General features: G+C 39.8%; 1 protein-coding gene and 1 pseudogene across 1 annotated transcript in view; one reads left to right on the plus strand and one right to left on the minus strand.

Annotated features, from left to right (window-relative positions):
* Pacs1 (phosphofurin acidic cluster sorting protein 1) overlaps window positions 1-18,837 on the minus strand; it is a 62,177-nt gene that overhangs the window by 36,784 nt on the left and 6,556 nt on the right. The window lies entirely within an intron of this gene.
* LOC104870456 lies at window positions 15,233-16,894 on the plus strand (annotated as a pseudogene).

The following is an 18,837-nucleotide window of genomic DNA, read 5'->3' on the forward strand; positions in this document are numbered from 1 at the left end:
GTTACATGGGGACATGGACGGGAATAGGAACTGCCGTTGTGGTTCTGCACAAGGAGCCACAACTCAAAAGTTCAAGGCTGCAAAGAGTCTTGAGAACCATTCGATAACATTCTGGGAACAGCCTGTTTTGAAAGAGTATATGAATAACTAGAACCAGGTGTTCATAAAAAACATTTTCTAATTCTTTGCTAGAGATAATCTGTAAGGAACTGTTTATTCTCATGGAAGTATTATGCATGTATCTAATAAAAACTGAGGTAGGAGAGAGTTGGCTGCTGTTTGCCTGTGAGAACTTCAGCCCTCTACTCCTAGGCAAAACTACATTCCTGCTGTCTGGCTATCCTTCGCATCCTAAATGACAACAAGGATACTCTCCTCCAGTACTTTTTTTTTGGGGGGGTCCTGGGGATCAAACTCAGGACCTTGTGCTTGCAAGGAAGGTGGCAGAGCCACTGAGCTAAATTCCCGGCCTTCCAGTACCATTTTCACAAACTGCAGCACACCTTGGTTTCCCCAAACTCTGAACTCTGTCATCTAAAAAGCAAAGTCTTTTGGACTACCTGCTCAGCTGTACCTCAATGTGAAAACTATGGGTCACAGTAGGGTCCACCTTTGTTTCCCACCTCTTGTGTCACTGACCCCTGTGTTATGTTTAGTGCTTTGAAAACTACTGTTTTATGCACTTTGCCTGTTTCTTGGTTGTTTAAGGTAGGAGCTTTTAATATAATATTTGAGACCATATATTCCTTAATAGGCTAAGATCAGACAAAAATATATGAAGTACTTAAAAAGTTAAAACCTTTTTGCACAATGGGAACCAGTTCTTAGTCCTTTGGTTGGGTCTCTCTAGATTTTCTCCTTATAAGTAGAAGAACACAGAGAAGAGAGAATACAGGTAAGATCAACCTGATTGCCTCTGCTAGTTATGGTCATTATGGAGAATGTTGCTATAAGCTTGGTTTATGGATGGATGTACTGAGCTTTGCTCCCAGCAGATATTACTGCCATGTGTGGAAATGTATTCTCCTCTGATTACTGTTAATCACTAACACTATAAACATGGGCACAGACTGAAGATAAGATATCTGAAAAATTTCTCACCTATCCATTGTGGGTAATGATTGTTTGTGATGGTAATTGGAATACTTCTTGTCCTAGTAGTCAATATCATTCATTGCTGTAACCTCATCGATGATAGTTCTGGCGTCTACAAAATATTGCATATGAATCCATAATACTTAAATTAGACAGGGTCTTTTTTTGGTACTGGGGATTGAACTCAGGACCTTCCACTTGTGAGGCAGGCAGCGGCACCACTGAGCTAAATCCCTGGCCCACTTTAATCAATTTGAATCAAGTTTTTGTTACACATTTTTTTGACCATTGTACTTGTTGATATTGTGCGATCTAAGGGTACAAGGAGTGGTATTCAAAAATTATTGAGACTTCCAGGAAGATGGCAGAGTGGTAAGCAGTAACAAGTGATTTCTCCAAGAATTAAAATCCAGACACTTGGGGAAGAAAAGATGGAGGGCGGTGGATCCCCAGTACCCAGGAAGAATCAGAAGGGAAAATTGGAACCCACAGAAAAAGGGAAGACAGATCTCAAAGAAGAAAAAGGAAGGGGTAATATGCAATTTCTCCCTCCCCAGTTCCTGGCTGAGAAAGGAAGATAGAATCTACAGCAATACAGTGAAAGTGTGTAACTTCAGAGGCCTCCAGGGATAAATGCACCAGTGTAATGTAGTAGTGGATGCTGCGTGCTACAACAGCTGGTGACTTCAGTCCAAGTGACTGCTGTCACCAGAGACAGTGCTTGGTCAGATGCCATTTTAGGGAGTGACCAAATAAATGTGGAACTTAGGGCAGCTGTAGGTTGGCTTCATCTCAGGGCATCCAGTGTTAAAAACCACAGTGATAACCATGGGAGACATCAAGAAGCAGTAGTCTGGCCTGTAAGAGACCAGACTGTTCTAAGCTAAAAGACTCAGGTCTGAACTCCATGATCAGAGACCAGGATAAGCCAACTGAACTTCTGTGGACTTAAGAATACCACAACTGATTTCTAGGAAGACGGTGGAGTGGTGAACAGCAGAGAAACAGCATCTCTGAGATTTGGTGTCCAGACACTGGAATATAGCAATGTGAAAATGAGGAGGGAAATGGGTCCCTGGGACCCAGCAAGGATCTAACATGAGAATTGAAGCCCACTGGGAGAGAGAAGAGAGACACACTGAAGGAGGTGGTAAGGGGGTTTTTCTCCCTGCGCACTGATTCACTCTGTGGGAGGGGTGGCTTGAACCTGCAGACACATGGTGATTACTGACACCCCAGAGGACACTGGAGAAATGCACTGGTGGAATAGAGCAATGGATGAAGCAGACTACAGTGGCTGATGAATTATTCGGTTTCAGACATCCCCCAGGAGATGACGATTGGCCGGTTGACATCTTGGAAAGGGACAAACTGAATTCAGAATTCAGAGTAGCTGCAGGCTGGCTCCATCTATTGGCTCCCTGTATCAAGGTGAGGGCGAACCAAGTTCAAGTTGGTAGGAGGTCAAGGAGTCGAGTTCAAATTGGTAGCGAGCTGAGTTCAAGTCAGCAGGAGGCACATGGAGTGTTGCAGGCGGAACAAATGGGGTTTCAGCCTCACAACCAGAAATGAGCCTGAACTTCAGTGGAACTAAACATGCAGATTTGTTGGGATTATCCACTATCCCACCATAAATCTATTGCTGGCTTGCTGGGATTAATCAATGAATCTGGGCTCTGTCTGCCCCCTCTATGTCCTGAAATAGATATTTTAAAATTTTTTCTTTTTCTTTTCTGTTTTTCTCCCCTTATTTTTTTGTTCTTGTTTTTATGTAAGTGTGAACAGTTACTGGCTTTTTAAAAACAGGGTCTCACTGTGTAGATCAGGCTGGCCTTGAACTCACTATGTAGCCCAGGCTGGCCCTGAACTGACAGCAATCCTCCTGCCTCAGCCTCCTGAGTGCTGGGATTACAGGCATATGCCACCATGCCTGGCTCAGTTTCTCATTTTTTGTTATTGTTCTGTTCTGTTCTTGTCTTTCTTTTTTGGGGGGGATCAAGGGTACCAGGGATCGAACTTGGGTCCTTGTCCTTTTAAAGCAGGTGGTGGAACCACTGAGCTAAATCCCTGGTCCTTGTCTTTATATCTTCTCTCTTTCCATCCTGTTTTCTTCACCAGTTTCTTAAAGTTTGCATCATCTTCATTTGTACTACAGCCTTGCTTCTAATCTCTTCCTCTTCTTCTATTTCTCTATGCCTCCCAAACCTGTTTTAAATTTTCTCCCCTGAGAGTAAAACTGCCAAATTGAGGGCATACTTACTGTATCTAATTTTCTGGTTTGTATCTAATTTTCTGGTTTGTATCTAATTTTCTGGTGTTATTATATAACCACAAATATAGTTCATATGGTTAAAGGTGGCAAATTAAGTTACCACAGTGTGTCATTTTCTAGGCTGTGATTTCTAGACTGAAATTGCCTAAAGGTCATAACAAATACTATAGGCCAATGCCAAAGAACCAAATAAACTAGGCCAAATGAGCAGCAACTTTTTGTCCCCAATAAATTGAAGAGGTAGGATCATGCAACAGACTCAAAACCCCAAAACCAACTATACCTGGAATCTCTGAGAAGCAGTCATTTCCCAAGGGTTCTAAACACTACCAACAAAGCTACTGCCATAGCAATTTACAAGCATCTACCCAGGAATTAAATTAAAAATAAAAAAAACCTACCTATCTATCTATCTATCTATCGATAAGCATTTAAGCAAGATGCAACCCCAGATTTCCAGCTAACCAAAGGCAAACCCAGGGGGGGAATGAGGTAGAACAATTCAAAGCCACCCATCTGGACTCTGAAGTGGTAACAGCAGAAATAACAAAGCTGGGGCCGGAGATTCAGCTTGGTGGTTTGGTGGCCTGCTTTGCAAGCGCAAGGACCTGAGTTCAATCCCTGGTACCAAAAGAAATAACAAAGCAGATGAATGAAGCTCTAGGAAAAAAAAAATCAAATCAGGAATAATTTCTGATAGGGGCCAGGGATTTAGCTCAGTGGCACTGTGCCTGCCTTGCAAGTGCAAGGTTGTGAGTTCAATCCCAAGTACAAAAAAAAAAAAAAAAAAAAAAAAAAAAAAAAATTTCTGATAATTACAGAGATGGTGACCCTACTGAAAGCCATGGTAGTGGCCCTAGAGCAGATACTGATAAAAATATAGAGTTCACAACAATGATGGAAACTATAAATGCACAATATAGAAAAGAAATAGAATCCATGAAACAGATTGAAACAGATATCCAGGAGACTAAACATTCCATTAAAAGTATATGTAGCACAATGAGCCAATGTAAATACAGAATATCAAGAGAGTCTAGAAGACAGGATTGAGTTCAGCAACCATGAAAAAAAATAATTTCTTAAAAATAGCAAGGGACCGGTTATTTTCAAATGTTAGGCGGAGAAGGGCTTTGTGAGCTGACACTACTGCTGTCTGTAGGGTGAAACCATGCACCTTAGTCTGTGGGCCCAGCCATGGCACTGCAGCTTGCAAGGGAGCAGGACATCACCTTGTGCAAGAGTGCCAAGATAGTTGCTGAGCTCTTCTCATTTGGCATCAACAGCATTTTATATATTGATGTGATATATATCCACCTGAATGAAACCTTTACTTGACTCACCTTGCTCATAACTACTGATCTCATAAAATACCTCAATAACATGGAACAACTGAGGGCCAGGGATTTGGCTCAGTGGTTCTACCACCTGCCTAGCAAGCCCAAGGATCCGAGTTTGATCCCCGGTACCAAAACAAACAAACAAACAAACAAACAAACATGGAACAACTGAAAGATTGGCTGTACAAGTATTTGGTTCAGAAACTTATAGTAGGCATCTCACAGACTGAAAGATGGCAGTTTAATATTGAGTGTGACAAGACTGCAAAAGATGAGTGTTCCCAGAGAAAAGTCTTAGAAAGCTACCCAGGATGAAATTCGTTTTGTGATCAGATCACAGCTACAGTGACATTTCTTCCATTATTAGAAGTTTCTTGTTCATTTGATCTCCTGATTTATACAAAGATTTGGTTGTACCTGAAACTACAGAGTGAGATCCTGTCTCAAAAAAAAAAAAAAAAACCCCAAAAACAAAAAACAAAAAAAAACTTTTTAAATTTCACTTCCATCCTGCTGTCTCTCTGTGTGTTGCTTACCGATTCCTTCTGTAACAAAAGATCTAAATATTAAAACTGAAACACTAAATCTACTTGAAGAAAGAATAGGTAGAATGCTTGAAGACATAGGAATAGGCAAAAACTTCATGAACAAAATCCAGACCATACAAGAAATACTATAAAGAATAAAAAATTGGAACCTCATCTTATTAAAAAGCTTTTGTTCGGCAAGAGAAACCAATTTACAGAGAGGGGAAAATTTTTTTTATCATCTATTCACATAAAGAACTATGCCTAGAAAATATAAAGAACTCAAGAAAATCAGACCTCACCCCAAACTTAAAGACCCAATCCAAATATGGACATATGAAATTAATAGATACTTCTCACATGAAGAATTAGGAACAGCAAATAAATATATGAAAAAAATGTTCAACATCACTGGTCAATAGAGAAATGCCAATTAAAACAACTCTGAGATTCCAGCTCACTCCAGAAAGAATAGCTATTATCAAGAAATCAACCAATAACAAATGCTGGAGAAGCTGTGGGGAAAAAGGAACCCTTCTCCACTGTTGGTGGAAGTGTAGACTAGTGTGGAAATCAGTGTAGAAATTTCTCAAAAAACTAAAACGAGAGGTTCCTTTTGACTCAGATATTCCCCTTCTTGGTATCTTCCCAGAAGAATTAAAAGCATCATACTACAGCAATATATGCACACCCATGTTTATAGCAGCACAGTTTATAACAACCTAATCTTGGAAACAGTCCGAATGCCCATCAACTGATAAGTGGATAAAGAAGATGTGGGTTTTTAAAAACAAATACAATGGAGTACTACTCTGCCATAAAGAAGGATGGGCTTCAGACACTTACAACTAAATGGATGGATCTTGAGACCATGCTCCTAAGCAAAGTAAATCAGACATACATGTTTAAATACTGCATTGTTTCTCTGGTGTGAGAAATTAAAAGTGGAAATAAGGACTGAAATGTATAATGGATGTTGGGAAATGGGAATAAAGTGTTCAAATGGGAAGGGGGAGAAGCGAGGAATAAAGGAAGGAAGGGACAAGAAAAAAAGTTAAAATAGAAATAGAAGGAAAAAATGGAAGCAAAGATTTTGTATGTAGGGATGAAAGGGGGCTTGAGGGGGAAATGGAATAAAATAAAATAAAATTTATTTAAAATTAAAAAATCACACAAACAAAAAAACTATTCATAAAAGTAATGGCAAAAAACTTCCCAAGCATGGAAAAGGGATTTGACATACAGATAAGTGAGGCATATGGAATTCCAATTAGCCAATCAAAAAAAAAAATCTGTATCAAGCATGTAATAGTCAAGATTCCAGAGATTCAACACAAACAGAATATTAAAAGCTGTTACAGAAAAGAAACAAATCACTTATAAAGAAAAGTCCAACAGAATCACAACAGACTTCTCAACACAAACCCTCAAGTCAAAGAGAGCTTGGAGTGAAATATTTCAAACTCTAAAAGAAAGCAACTTTCCAACCCAGATTCACATACCCCACAGAACTATCTTTCAAAATTGATGGAGAAATAAGATACTTCCATGACAAAGAACACCTGACGAAATTCATGACCATCAAACCAGCACTCCAAGGTGTTCTGAAAAATATTCTAAAAAGAGATAGTGGGGACTACAATCCCATGAACCCCAACAGAATGAATCTACCAGGCAAAGCAGGCAATTAAACAAAGGGAAAGAAAGGGAACCAACAACAGGAAAATAATGACAAGGATAATTCAATGCAAATCAGTTAAAGCCATCAATGTGAACAGTTTCATTCACCAATCAAAAGAAAAAGACCAGCAGAATGCAGCATGAAACAAGATCCAACAATATGCTGCATACAAGAAACACATTTAATTAAAAAAGAAACTCATAGATGCAAAGTCAAAGGATTAAAAACAATACTTCATGTGACAAGAACCTTGAAAAAAGGAAGGGTCGCTGTTTTATTTTCACACAAAGTGGATTTCAAGCCAAGACTGATTAGAAGAGACAAAGAAGGTCACTACATCTTGGTAAAGGGAACAATCCATGAGGAAGATATAACAATCATAAATATATATGTGCACCAAATACTAGCACACCCAACTGCATAAAAGAAACATTAATAGATATTAAAAATCAGATAGGCACTAATGCAATTGTAATGGGGGACCTCAATACTCCACTGTCACAAATAGAACAAACAGACAAATCAACAAAGAATATCAGAGCCAAACCAACCTTTGAACAAATGGACTTACTAGATATCTACAGAGTGTGCCACCCAACAAAAACACAATACACATTCTTCTCAGCAGCACGTGGAACTTTCCACAAAACAGAGCACATACTAGCTCAAAGAACATGCTTAAGCAAATGCAAAGGAACTGAAATTATGCTATGCATGCATATTATCAGACCATAGTACAATGAAATTGGAAATCAATGGCAAAAGAAACCACAAAAACTACATAAACACAAGGAAACAAAACAGCAGCCTCCTGAACAGCCAATGAATGGGTCATGGATGAAATTTAAAAAAGAAATTACACAGTTTCTACAATACAAAGAATTAATGAATGGGGAAGCTGGTTCTTTGAAAGATTAAATAAAATAGACAAACAGTTAGCCAATCTCACACCAAAAAAAGGAAAGAAAAGAAAAGGCTCAAATCCATGCAATTAGGAATTAAGTAAAATTATAACAGATCCTACAGAAATCCAGAAGATCATTGATAGTGACTTTGAGAACCTGTACTTTAATAAGATGGGTAACACAGAAGAAATGGATAGATTTTTGGATACATATGCATCACCAAAGCTGAATCACAAAGATCTAAAAATTCTAAATAACCTACTATCAGTCAATGAAATTAAAGAATTAAAAAAAAAATTACCAACCAAGAAAAGCTCAGATCCTGACAGATTTCCTGCTGAACTCAACAAGAACTTTAGAGATCTAATGCTACTACTTCTTAAACTTTTTTTTTTTTTTTTTTTGAGACAGCGTTTTGCTGGGTAGTTCAGGCTGGTCTTGAACTCAGTACATAATCCAGGTCAGCTTTGATCTTACCACCTCAGCCTCCCAAATGCTTGAATTACAGTCATGTGCCAACATGCCTAGCCTTCAAACTCTAGTGAAATTGAAAGGGAAGCAGTACTCACAAAGTCATTCCAGGAAGCAAGCATTACCCTGATACAAAAACCAGAGAAGGATTCAAACTAAAGAGAGCACTACAGGCTAATTTCCTTAATGAACACAGAAATGCTAAAATCCTTAATAAGATACTGGCAAAAAGAATGCAGCAAGTCATCAAAAGGATTATATACTGTGATCAAGTAGGAATTCATCCCAGTCATGCAGGGATAGTTCAACATATGCAAATCAATAAATATAATATACTACATTAACAGAGCCAAGGACAAAAACTATATGTAGGGCCAGGCATTTAGCTCAGTGGCATCATACTTGCTTTGCAAGTGCAAGGTCCTGAGTTCGATCCCTGGTACCAGAAAAACAAACAAACAAACAAACAACAAACCATGTGCAATCATCTCAATAGGTGCAGAAAAAGAGTTTGTCAAAGTCCAACACCCATTCATGATGAAAATCCTATAGAAAATTGGAATAGATGGTCTTTATCTCAATCTGACAAAAGCTATCTAAGACACCAATAGCCAGAATCATACTAAATGGGACAAAAACTGAAAACTTCACTCTAAAACTAGGAATAAGACATGGATGCCCACTATCACTGCTCCTATTCAAAATAGTGCCACAGATATTATCCAGAGCAGTTAGACAAGACAAAGAAATAAAAGGAGTATGGATAGGAAAGAAGATATTAAATTATCATTATTTGTTGATGACATGATACTCTACATAAAAGACCCCTGAAACCACCAAAAGACTTGTAGAATAACCAAATTTGGCAGCACAGCAGAATACAAAGTCAACACTCAAAAATCAAGTGTTCCTAGAGTCGGGGATTTAGCTCAGTGGTTCTGTCACCTGCCTTGTGAGCGCGAGGTCCCGAATTCAATTCCCAGTACCAAACAAACAAACAACAATAGTGTTCCTGTACATGAATAACAAACTTATTGAGAAAGAAATTAGGGAAATGATAACTAATTTTGAATGCAAGAGCATCTAAAAAAATGAAATACCTAGGATTTGATCTAACAAAGGAAGTAAAAGACCTTTATACTTAAAACTACAGTACTCTGAAAAAGGAGATTAAGGAGGGTATCAGAAAATGGACAGCTGGGCGTGGTGGCACACGCCTGTAATCCCAGCATGTGGGAGGCTAAGGCAGGAGGATCGCTGTGAGTTCGAGACCAACCTTGGCTACACAGTGAGTTCCAGGGCAGTCTGAACTACATAGTGAGACCCTGTCTCAAAAATCAAAAAAAAAAAAAAAAAAAAAAAAAAAAAAAGAAAAAGAAAAAAGGACAGATATTCCCTATTCTTGGGGAAGAAGACCTCTGCTGGAAGATAGAATAGGTAAAACTCTTGAAAATAGGTGTAGGCAAGACTTTTATGAACAAAACTCCAGTGGGCCTGGGATTTAGCTCAGTGATTCTGCCACCTGCCTTGTGAGTATAAGGTCCCAAATTCGATCCCTAGTATCACACAAACAAACAAACCCTGATCACACAGAAATACTACAAAGAATCAACAACTAGAATCACATCAAATTTAAAAGCTTCTGCACAGTGAAAGAAACTACAGAGTGAGGCAACAATCCACAAAACAGGAAAAAATAATTGTTACCAGCTACTCCTTAGATAAAAGACTATCATCTAGAAAATATAAAAAACTAAAAAGATCAGCCCCCCCAAATTTAAAGACCCAATCCAAAAATGAACATATGAAATGAAGACATTTCTCACAGAAAAAAGTATAAACAGCAAGAAATATATGAAAAAAATGCCCAATATCACTGGTCACTCAAGAAATGCAAATTAAAACAACACTAAAAGAAAGAACTCACTCCAGAAAGAATGGTTATCATAAAGAAATCAACCATTAACAAAAACTGGTGAGGCTTGAGGGAGGTGGGGATGAACCCTTCCCCATTGCTAGTGAATGTAAACTGGTACAACCACTATTAAAATCAGTATGGAGATTCCTCCAAAAACTAAAACCAGGGCTTCCATTTGACCCAGTTGTTCCCCTTCTACGTTATCTTCCCAAAAGAGTTAAAAGCATAATACCACCATGATAGATGCATACCCACGTTTATGGCAGCACAATTTATAATAGCTAAATCTTGGAAACAGCCCATGTGTTCATCAATAGATGAATAAAATATGGTATCTATATACAATCAAGTACAACTGTGCCATGAAGGAGTCATCTGTAGGAAAATGGATGCATCTCAAGACCAGAATCGTTTGCTTTTTTTTTATTTTTTTTTTGAGACAGGGTCTTGCTATGCAGTTCAGGCTGGCCTGGAACTCACTTTAATCTTTCTGCCTCAGCCTCCCAAGTGCTAGGATTACAGGCATGTGTTACCACACCCAGCTTTTAAGTGAAATAAGTCAGACATACAAGTTTAAATACTGCATTGTTTCTCTTGTGTGAGAAACCCAAAGGGTAAATAAGGAGGATAACAGAAAATAGATACTGAGAAGTAGGAAGAACATATTCAAATAGGAAGGGGAACAAAAGAGGGAGGAGGAAGGGAAGCAAGGCAAAAGGAAAAAAATTGAAATAAAGCCTCTGTAAATGAGAAGGGAAAGAAGTGTTGAAGGGAGGGGAAGAGAATGGGGAAAAAAAATCAAGATATATTGTGTACAGGGGCCAGGGATTTGGCTCAGTGGTTCTGTTGCCTGCCTTGCAAATGCAAGGCCCAGAGTTTGATCCCCGGTACCAAAAAAAAAAAAAAAAAAAGGGAAAAGATATATTGTTTTTTTTTTTTTTTTTTTTTGTTTTTTTGGGGGGTACCAGGGATCGAACTCAGGTCCTTGTGCTTGCGAGGCAGGCCACCGAACCGCTGAGCTAAATCCCTGGCCCCGAGAAGGTATATTATGTACAGGTACAAATTTCCTACGTTATCAATATATAATAGAAAAAGTTTTAATAAAGATAAAAGCAAAAAATTGAGATTTTTATTCTTGTAGTCTTGTGAATAGATGTGGATTGTGGGGTCTTCTCAGCTTTTTTATACATGTAAAGAGCTAAAGAGAACATATGGGACTTGGGTTAGGTGCTCTAAAAAATTCAGGTAACCGCTGGGCATGATGGTACACACCTATAACCCCAGCACTTATGGGGCTGAGGCAGGAGGATCACTGAGAGTTCAAGGACAGCCAGGGCTAAATAAAAAGTTCAAGGTCAGCCTGAACCTTACACAGAGAGACCCTGTTTCAAAAGACAAAAACAAACGAAAAGTTTAGGTAACCTCTACTGTCTTAAACAAATTACCAAACCACTGACAGGATAAGTGTAAGGGATAATGTTTCCCAGACAGCCACAGGAGCCCTAGGAAGGCTCCACCCTGATCTACTGTTTTACAACTGGCTAAGGGAGTACCTGGGGCTCCACCCTTCTTCCTAGGAGTTAGTGGGACCACAGTATGGAGTCCCAAGGCTGAGAGAGCCCCTATGGAGCTCTACTCTTCAAGTAAGGCACCAGTGCTGACCACCAGAACTCTGGGGTTTTTTTTTTTTTGGGTACTGGGGATTGAAAAACTTTCATTCTCTCTTTTTTTTGGGGGGGGGTACTGGGGATCGAACTCGGGCCCTTGGGCTTACAAAGCAGGCGCCGGAAACACTGAGCCAAATCCCTGGCCCTGACTACTTTGAAAGTACTTGAGTATCACAAGGGACACCTTATGTACTCAATAGATCTTGTCCATCTGCAGGGGATGTCTTCTGAAGAACACCAGACCTGATTTTTTTTCTCTTCATAGGTACAAGACATGTCATGATAAATATCTTAGAAAACACCCACAGATCCCAGTGACCACACCATTAGGCCATATCCTTCAACAGTAGGAAAGATTTGACCATGTCAATCTGGAAAAGGAACAATTCATTGACTACTGCAATATGGTTTGGGTCCATTATAAGCTAGGAAACAGTGAGAGACAGATACAGAATGGCAGTTTAAATAACAATACCAACAGTTAGATTGGTTCTGCAGCAATCATGGAAAGTGGAATGAAATCCCTTATGTTCAGGTTTTTAAGATTCTACCTCTGGAAAAAAACCCAAATGAAGGTATTTAGAGTGGCCTCTGAGGAAAAAAAAAAGATATTGATGATCCAGTCCTCAGATCCCCACCTCTTTCAGGGGCATATGGGTCTCTCCCATCTGGCTAATAAAGACAACCACACTGAGAGGTCTCTCAGACCTCTCCTTGTAATCCTCAGGACAGTCAATCAGTTCCCTTCAAGAGAATGAGAAACTACATTAGAGCCTAACACCCCTGAAGAACTCAGTATTCTTCAGCCCCCTCATCATGCTCCTCAGACGGCTTTAAGCTCCACAGGACATTTCCAGAGTGATATTCCTACTCCTCTAACTCGTAACTTATCTCACCGTGAGAGAGGTTCCAGGAGCAGAGGGGACTACTTGAGTCCAAGTCTCTTTTTCAGTTGCAGATATCCAATGATGTAAAAACTGGCTAGGCCGATTTTCAGAGAATCCTAGTAGGTTTATAAATGTGTTTCAAATTCTGACCCTAACTTTTGATCTATTGTGGTGAGATGTCATATTCATCTTGGCCATTTGTTGTACCCCAAATGAAAAACAAAGAATCCTAAAAGAGTTTAGGGGGAATGCAGATGAACAATATGTTGCAAAAGGAAAAGAATCACCCTTGAGAGGATGTTGTCCCTTCAACAGAACCAAACTGGGACAGTAATACTAGTAATGGGCTAAAAACGTCTGACATGGTAACTGCTCTTACCTTGGGAATACAAAGGCACATTAAGAAATTTGTTGATTATGAAAGAGTGAAAGAAATTACACAGGGCAAAGAAGAAAATCCAGCTGTCTTCCATAGCCAATTAGAAGTTTTTTGTAATTAAACAAAACTAGAGTCATCTTCCAAAGAGGTCCATGCACTGAAGGGACATTATTTCATTAGTCAATCAGTCCCAGATATTCAGTGAAAATTACAAAAATTTCAAATGGGTCCCCAGAACCCTATGACCCAATTGCTGTACACAGTCTTCTTTGTATTCAACAACTGGGATCAAGATAAAAATAAAAGGAGAGGGGGTGAGAAACTAAGGCAGGCCAAAATTATGGCTGTAGTAGTTGGCAAAGCTTTAAACACACCCAAGGGATCTAAGGGAAACCCAAGAACAATTGAGGAAAGGGTTCTTGTTTTAAATACAAAAAGACTGGACACTAGGCTCATGACTGCATCAAGCCACCATCCAGGCCTTGCTCTGAGTGTCAGATGGCCAATGTACCTGACTCATGGCACTGGAGGATTGACTGTCTCTGTTCCCAGAGAGGGGCTAGGCCAGCCAAAACCCTCACATCCTCCTCTGATAAAGACTAAAGGGGCCTGTGTCAACTTATAATGCCCCTCTCCACAGGCATCTAGGAACCCTCAGTGACCCTGGATGTCATGGATAAACAAATTCAATTATTCTATTTTAACCTCCTTCTCTAAAACACTCTCCTTTAGATCTATAGCCATAATTGAGATCAAGGGAGAGTCTAGCTAAAGCTTCTTCACACCATTCTAGTACGTCAATTCAAAGGTCAAATGTCCCAAATATGACTTTCTGGTGCGGCACAGGCACACAACAATTTAAAACAGAGGGGTTGCTAACTCAACTCCTAGAGGAGTTCCCAGGCAGGTTGCTGTCATTCATTGTAAGTGAAGGTTGACAGGGAGACAAGGTCAGCCTTGCAGTCCCTCAAGACCCTAGCCTTATTTCCAGTTCCTCAGGAACCATTCTAGTCCTTCCTGAAAGAATACAGTAACAAGCTATAAAAACCCTACATGAGGGGGCTGGCTCAGTGGTGCTGTCACCTGCCTTGCAAGTGCAAGGACCCAAGTTCAATCGCTGGTACCAAAAAACAAAAACAAACAAACAAACAAAAAACCCCAAAAACTTACATGAAAAATGATCATTCAAATTTTCACAGGATTAAGACTACTCTTATAAACCTCTGGAAGATGAGGCTCCTCTTCCAAAACATAAGACCCCAGTTTGGCTTTTAGTACATATAAGTAGAGTCACCAGAAATACATAGCGGTAGCCTGTCTAACATCTGTCTTTGCCTCCACAGGCTCCTGAAAAGTTCACCAAGCCCTCTTCCATTATCATATACAGACACTTACTCCTTTCTTATTGCCTTCTGACAGGCTTCCCTTAGTCCAGCCAGTGAGCCATATCATCCTAAGGTAGTTAGGGAGTATATAATAAATATCCAGCAGGTAGGTCCTATGGTCCCTTTCAGTGGGGAATAGCTACATGAAGACCAAGACCTCCACTCCCTGAACAACCCATAAAGAATTACAGGGATGTATGCCTTTAAGGTTGAAATGAGGCAGGAGATTAGGGTATGGCAGGCTGGCTGGAGAACAGGATGTAACCTGTCAATTACAAAAAACCTGAATGGAGGCTGGGCAACTGGATATGACCTGACAATCATGGGAAACTGTCAAATCATAACCAGGATACATGCACAGACCAACTTCTGACAGACAAGATCTAAAAAGACACAAAAGACAGCAATCATTAATTTCAGAGAACTACTGTCTTCCTGTTTTTGCAGTGGCCTGTCCGGCAATGCAGGACATATTTTCACTTTTTTTCTTCTTGCACTGTTCTTCTTCACTTTCCTTCATAAATGTTACTTTCCACATTTATTTGACTGTCCCAGCCATTTATTTGAATAGGGCAATAAGCACCCAGAAACAATGGACACTGCATTGTTTGGCAACAGTCTTGCTAAGTTTCTCAGGCTGGCTTTTAACTTTTAATCCCCTTACTTCAGCCTCCTGGGTTTCTGAAATCACAGGCATGTCCCACCATGCCCAGGTATGACCCAAATCTTAAGTGGACTATAATCCTGTCTGGTAGCCATTCAATGTCTCACGTCCATTCACTTTTCTGCCTGCTCCAGAGGATGGTTTCATACCTTGTCTCCCTGCATCTCTTCAGCACTCTGTCCCTTCCTCGCTGTAAGATGATAACCTCCATTGTTATTTAGTGAGAAAGGCAGAGGAGCTCCTACCTCACATGCCTGCTGCTCTGCACCTTCCTCATATATTCTTTCTTGTTCTCACAGATGACAGCCCCTGCTTCCAACCAAAGTTGAATTTCTCATCTACTCAGAGACATCTTTTGAGCCATTTTTTCCTTTTACCTAACCAACTTCCCTCCCCATTCTGGGTCATTCTCTTATAAGCAAACATGTTATTTCTCTCATCTTGGGGTGGCATGCAGGGTGGGGATTGGGCTGCTTCCCTTCACAGCAGATTCCTCTTCTCCCATTTTTTTCTTAGATGCTTTAGTAGCCTTCCTGCTATCCTCCATGGGTCAGGTCACATCTCCTTTGCCTATGTGCAGCTTTTAACAGCTTCAGGCAATACTCCTTCACTTGGCTTTAGGAACACCTCAGCCTTTGGTGTACTTCAGGCTGTCTGGGTGACTTCCTGGCACTTGAGGGTCCTGTTCTCTTCTCTGGATTTACTTAATTCTCTCCTGTGGTCATCTACGTTTTTGACTCCTCGGATTATATTCTCCCCCAGACCTCTCTCCTGATTTCCAAACTCATTTCCCACTGCCTACTTAACATCTTTTCCTAGATATTTAACTGGCATTTCAAACAATATGAAAAACCTAAATCTTGGGGGTTTAGCTTAGTGGTTCCACCAACTGCCTCGCAAAAACACAAGGTCCTGAGTTTGATTCCTGTATCAAAAAAACAAAAACAACAAAAATCACTAAATTTTTATCTTTTCCTCCAAATCTGCTTCACCCTATCATCCTCTTCTTACTAAACAGCAATTCCATTTTACCAGCTGCTCAAGCTAAAATCTGGTGTCATACTCATTGTTTATATATATGGCCTATTATCTTGCTTTCCTGATTCCCCTTGTCTTTACATGGAGCAGCTACGTGTCCTCACTTCTCTATGAAAAACCCTCCTCAAATTATACAGGCATGGTGGTGCACATCTGTAATCCCAGTACTCTCGAAAGGCTGAAGCAGGAGAATCAGAAGTTCAAGCCCAGTCTGGGTAACTTAGTGAGAACTTGCAGAAAAAAAAAAAAGGCAAGTAACTGGAGAGCACAACCACCACCATGAGCTTCTTCAATAAGCCCAGAGGAGTTGTACAAGTGGGAAGAGGAGGAATTTAACACAGATCCACTCTCTGTGCTGACCCAATTAGTCAAGAATAACACCCAGGTGCTCATCAACTGCTGCACCAAGAAACTCCTGGGCCATGCTGCAGACACTGCAATGTGGTGGTGGAGGATGTGAAAGAGATGTGGACCAAGTTGCCCAAGAGTGGCAAGGACAAGAAGGCTAAGCCAGTAAACAAAGACTGCTACATCTCCAAGATGTTCCCGTATGGGTACAAGATCACTGTAGTGCTGCAGGACCTGCTCATTGCTGGCAAGTAGGCCCCACTGTCAGAACCTTCCCTCAGCCCTGTGAAGACATGTCCTTTGTGAGGGTAGTAATAATAAAGTGCTGCTTTGTTTTAAAAAGATAATAAAATAGAAGGGATAGGGATGTAGCTCAGTGTGAAGGCCCTGGATTCAATCCCTGGTACTACACAGAGAACACACAAACCCCAAACCCTCCAATTTACATAAACTGGAAGCCTGAGACCGCCCCACTTTCACATGATCTCTGCTCCTCTCTTCTCTAGCTTCACTGGCCTCCTACCCTCCTGATTCTGCCAAACTCAAACAAGCCAGAGCCAGGCCTGTGCAGGGAGTTTCCCTAGCTTTTGTCTCATCCTGGAATGTTTTCTCCAGGTATCTGCACAGTTCACTCCCTCAGAGTCTTTGCATCTTCTCAGTGAGGCCTACCCAGACCATCACATATAATTTGTTAACTTTCTCCACCTAGCACTCTTTATATTACCCGCACCATAGAACAGATCCCCTTCCAATAGCAGAAGCCCTCATTATTTGAACTTTCATGGTCCAAATGTGTGCTATAATGCTTGTAAAAATTTGTCCCAAATGCACTATCTGAAACTGTAAGCTTGTTAAAAGAAATCTACAGGTACAGGTAATAGGATATAGACTGTGCTTGCCAGGATTACAGCCAGTTCTGGTTCCTTTAAGCATAGTACATGGTTGTTCTCATCTTTAAAATACTTCTCCAAAGTTCTCATGGTCACAGTATTTGCTTTTTCCACCTACCTGGGGCACTGCCAACTTGGGTACAATTTCAAATTTACTTTTTAGTATCTTTACATATTATTTATTTATTTATTTTGGTTTTTTGAGACAGGGTCTCACTATGTAGTTGAGACTGATCTGGAACTCACTGTGTAGCCCAGGCTGGTCTCAAACTCACAGCGATCCTCCTGCCTCAGCCTCCCGAGTGCTGGGATTACAGGCAAGCGCCACCATGCCTGGCTTTAATTTATTTTTATAGTACATATTTATTTAGTGTAGAAGCAAAGCAATGTGCATATAGTACTACAGCATCATTTTAGCATATACAATACCTATGCTGAATATTAATGTATTAAAATTGAGTAACTGGTATTTTAAGTGCTTCTTGATGGATTATCATATAGATATTTAAGAGTATTGTGGTGATATCTGAGAAAATTGGTTGAGGTTTCCTGGATGTCTGAAAATGCAGTTATTTTCCTTTTTAAATAAATGCAGGCTTCTGTCATCTAACATATTTTCAAAAATGGATTAAATTTTAAGGAATGCCTGCATACAGTTTTTTCTTTTATTTTGTTTATTTTCTTTCCTTTCACTACTGTGATTTTCAACTTTTGATCTCAGGACCTTTTTATACTCTTAAAAATCACTGAGGATTCCAAACAGCTTTTTTAAATGAAAGTATTACTATACTTACCATATCAGGAACTAGATATTTAAACATATGTATGAATTAATAAAAATAATAATTTTTAAAGGAAAATATATTTTCCAAAACCAAAACAATTAAGTGAGATGATGGTATCTTCATTGTGGTATAATTCATTTTCTTCTTTTTCACTGGAATTTTTAAAAAAATAGCAAAACATTTATTGGTACATTTTAGACATACATCATGATAACACTCATCATAGGGGGCTGGGGATTTAGCTTGGCAGTGCTGACTCCTGCCTGGCAAAGCACAAGGACCAGAGTTCGATCCCTGGTATCAAAACAAAAACAAAAGCCTTTAAACACTCATCATAGGGAATTTGCACCTGTACATAATACATCCCTCCTCTTTTTTTCCCATTTCCCCCTTCCTTCCCTATGTACAAAAGCTTTCCTTCCATTTTTTTCTTGCCCCTTCCTTCCTTTCTTTCTCCTCCCTTGTTCCCCTTCCCATTTGAACACTTTATTCCTATTTCCCAACATCCATTATACACTTCAGTCCTTATTTCCACTTTTGATTTCTCACACAAGAGAAACAATGCAGTATTTAAACATGTGTGTC

Source organism: Fukomys damarensis, unplaced genomic scaffold (genome assembly GCF_012274545.1).
Source record: "Fukomys damarensis isolate Sample0158 unplaced genomic scaffold, DMR_v1.0_HiC HiC_scaffold_27, whole genome shotgun sequence".
Classification (NCBI taxonomy): Eukaryota; Metazoa; Chordata; class Mammalia; order Rodentia; family Bathyergidae; genus Fukomys; species Fukomys damarensis.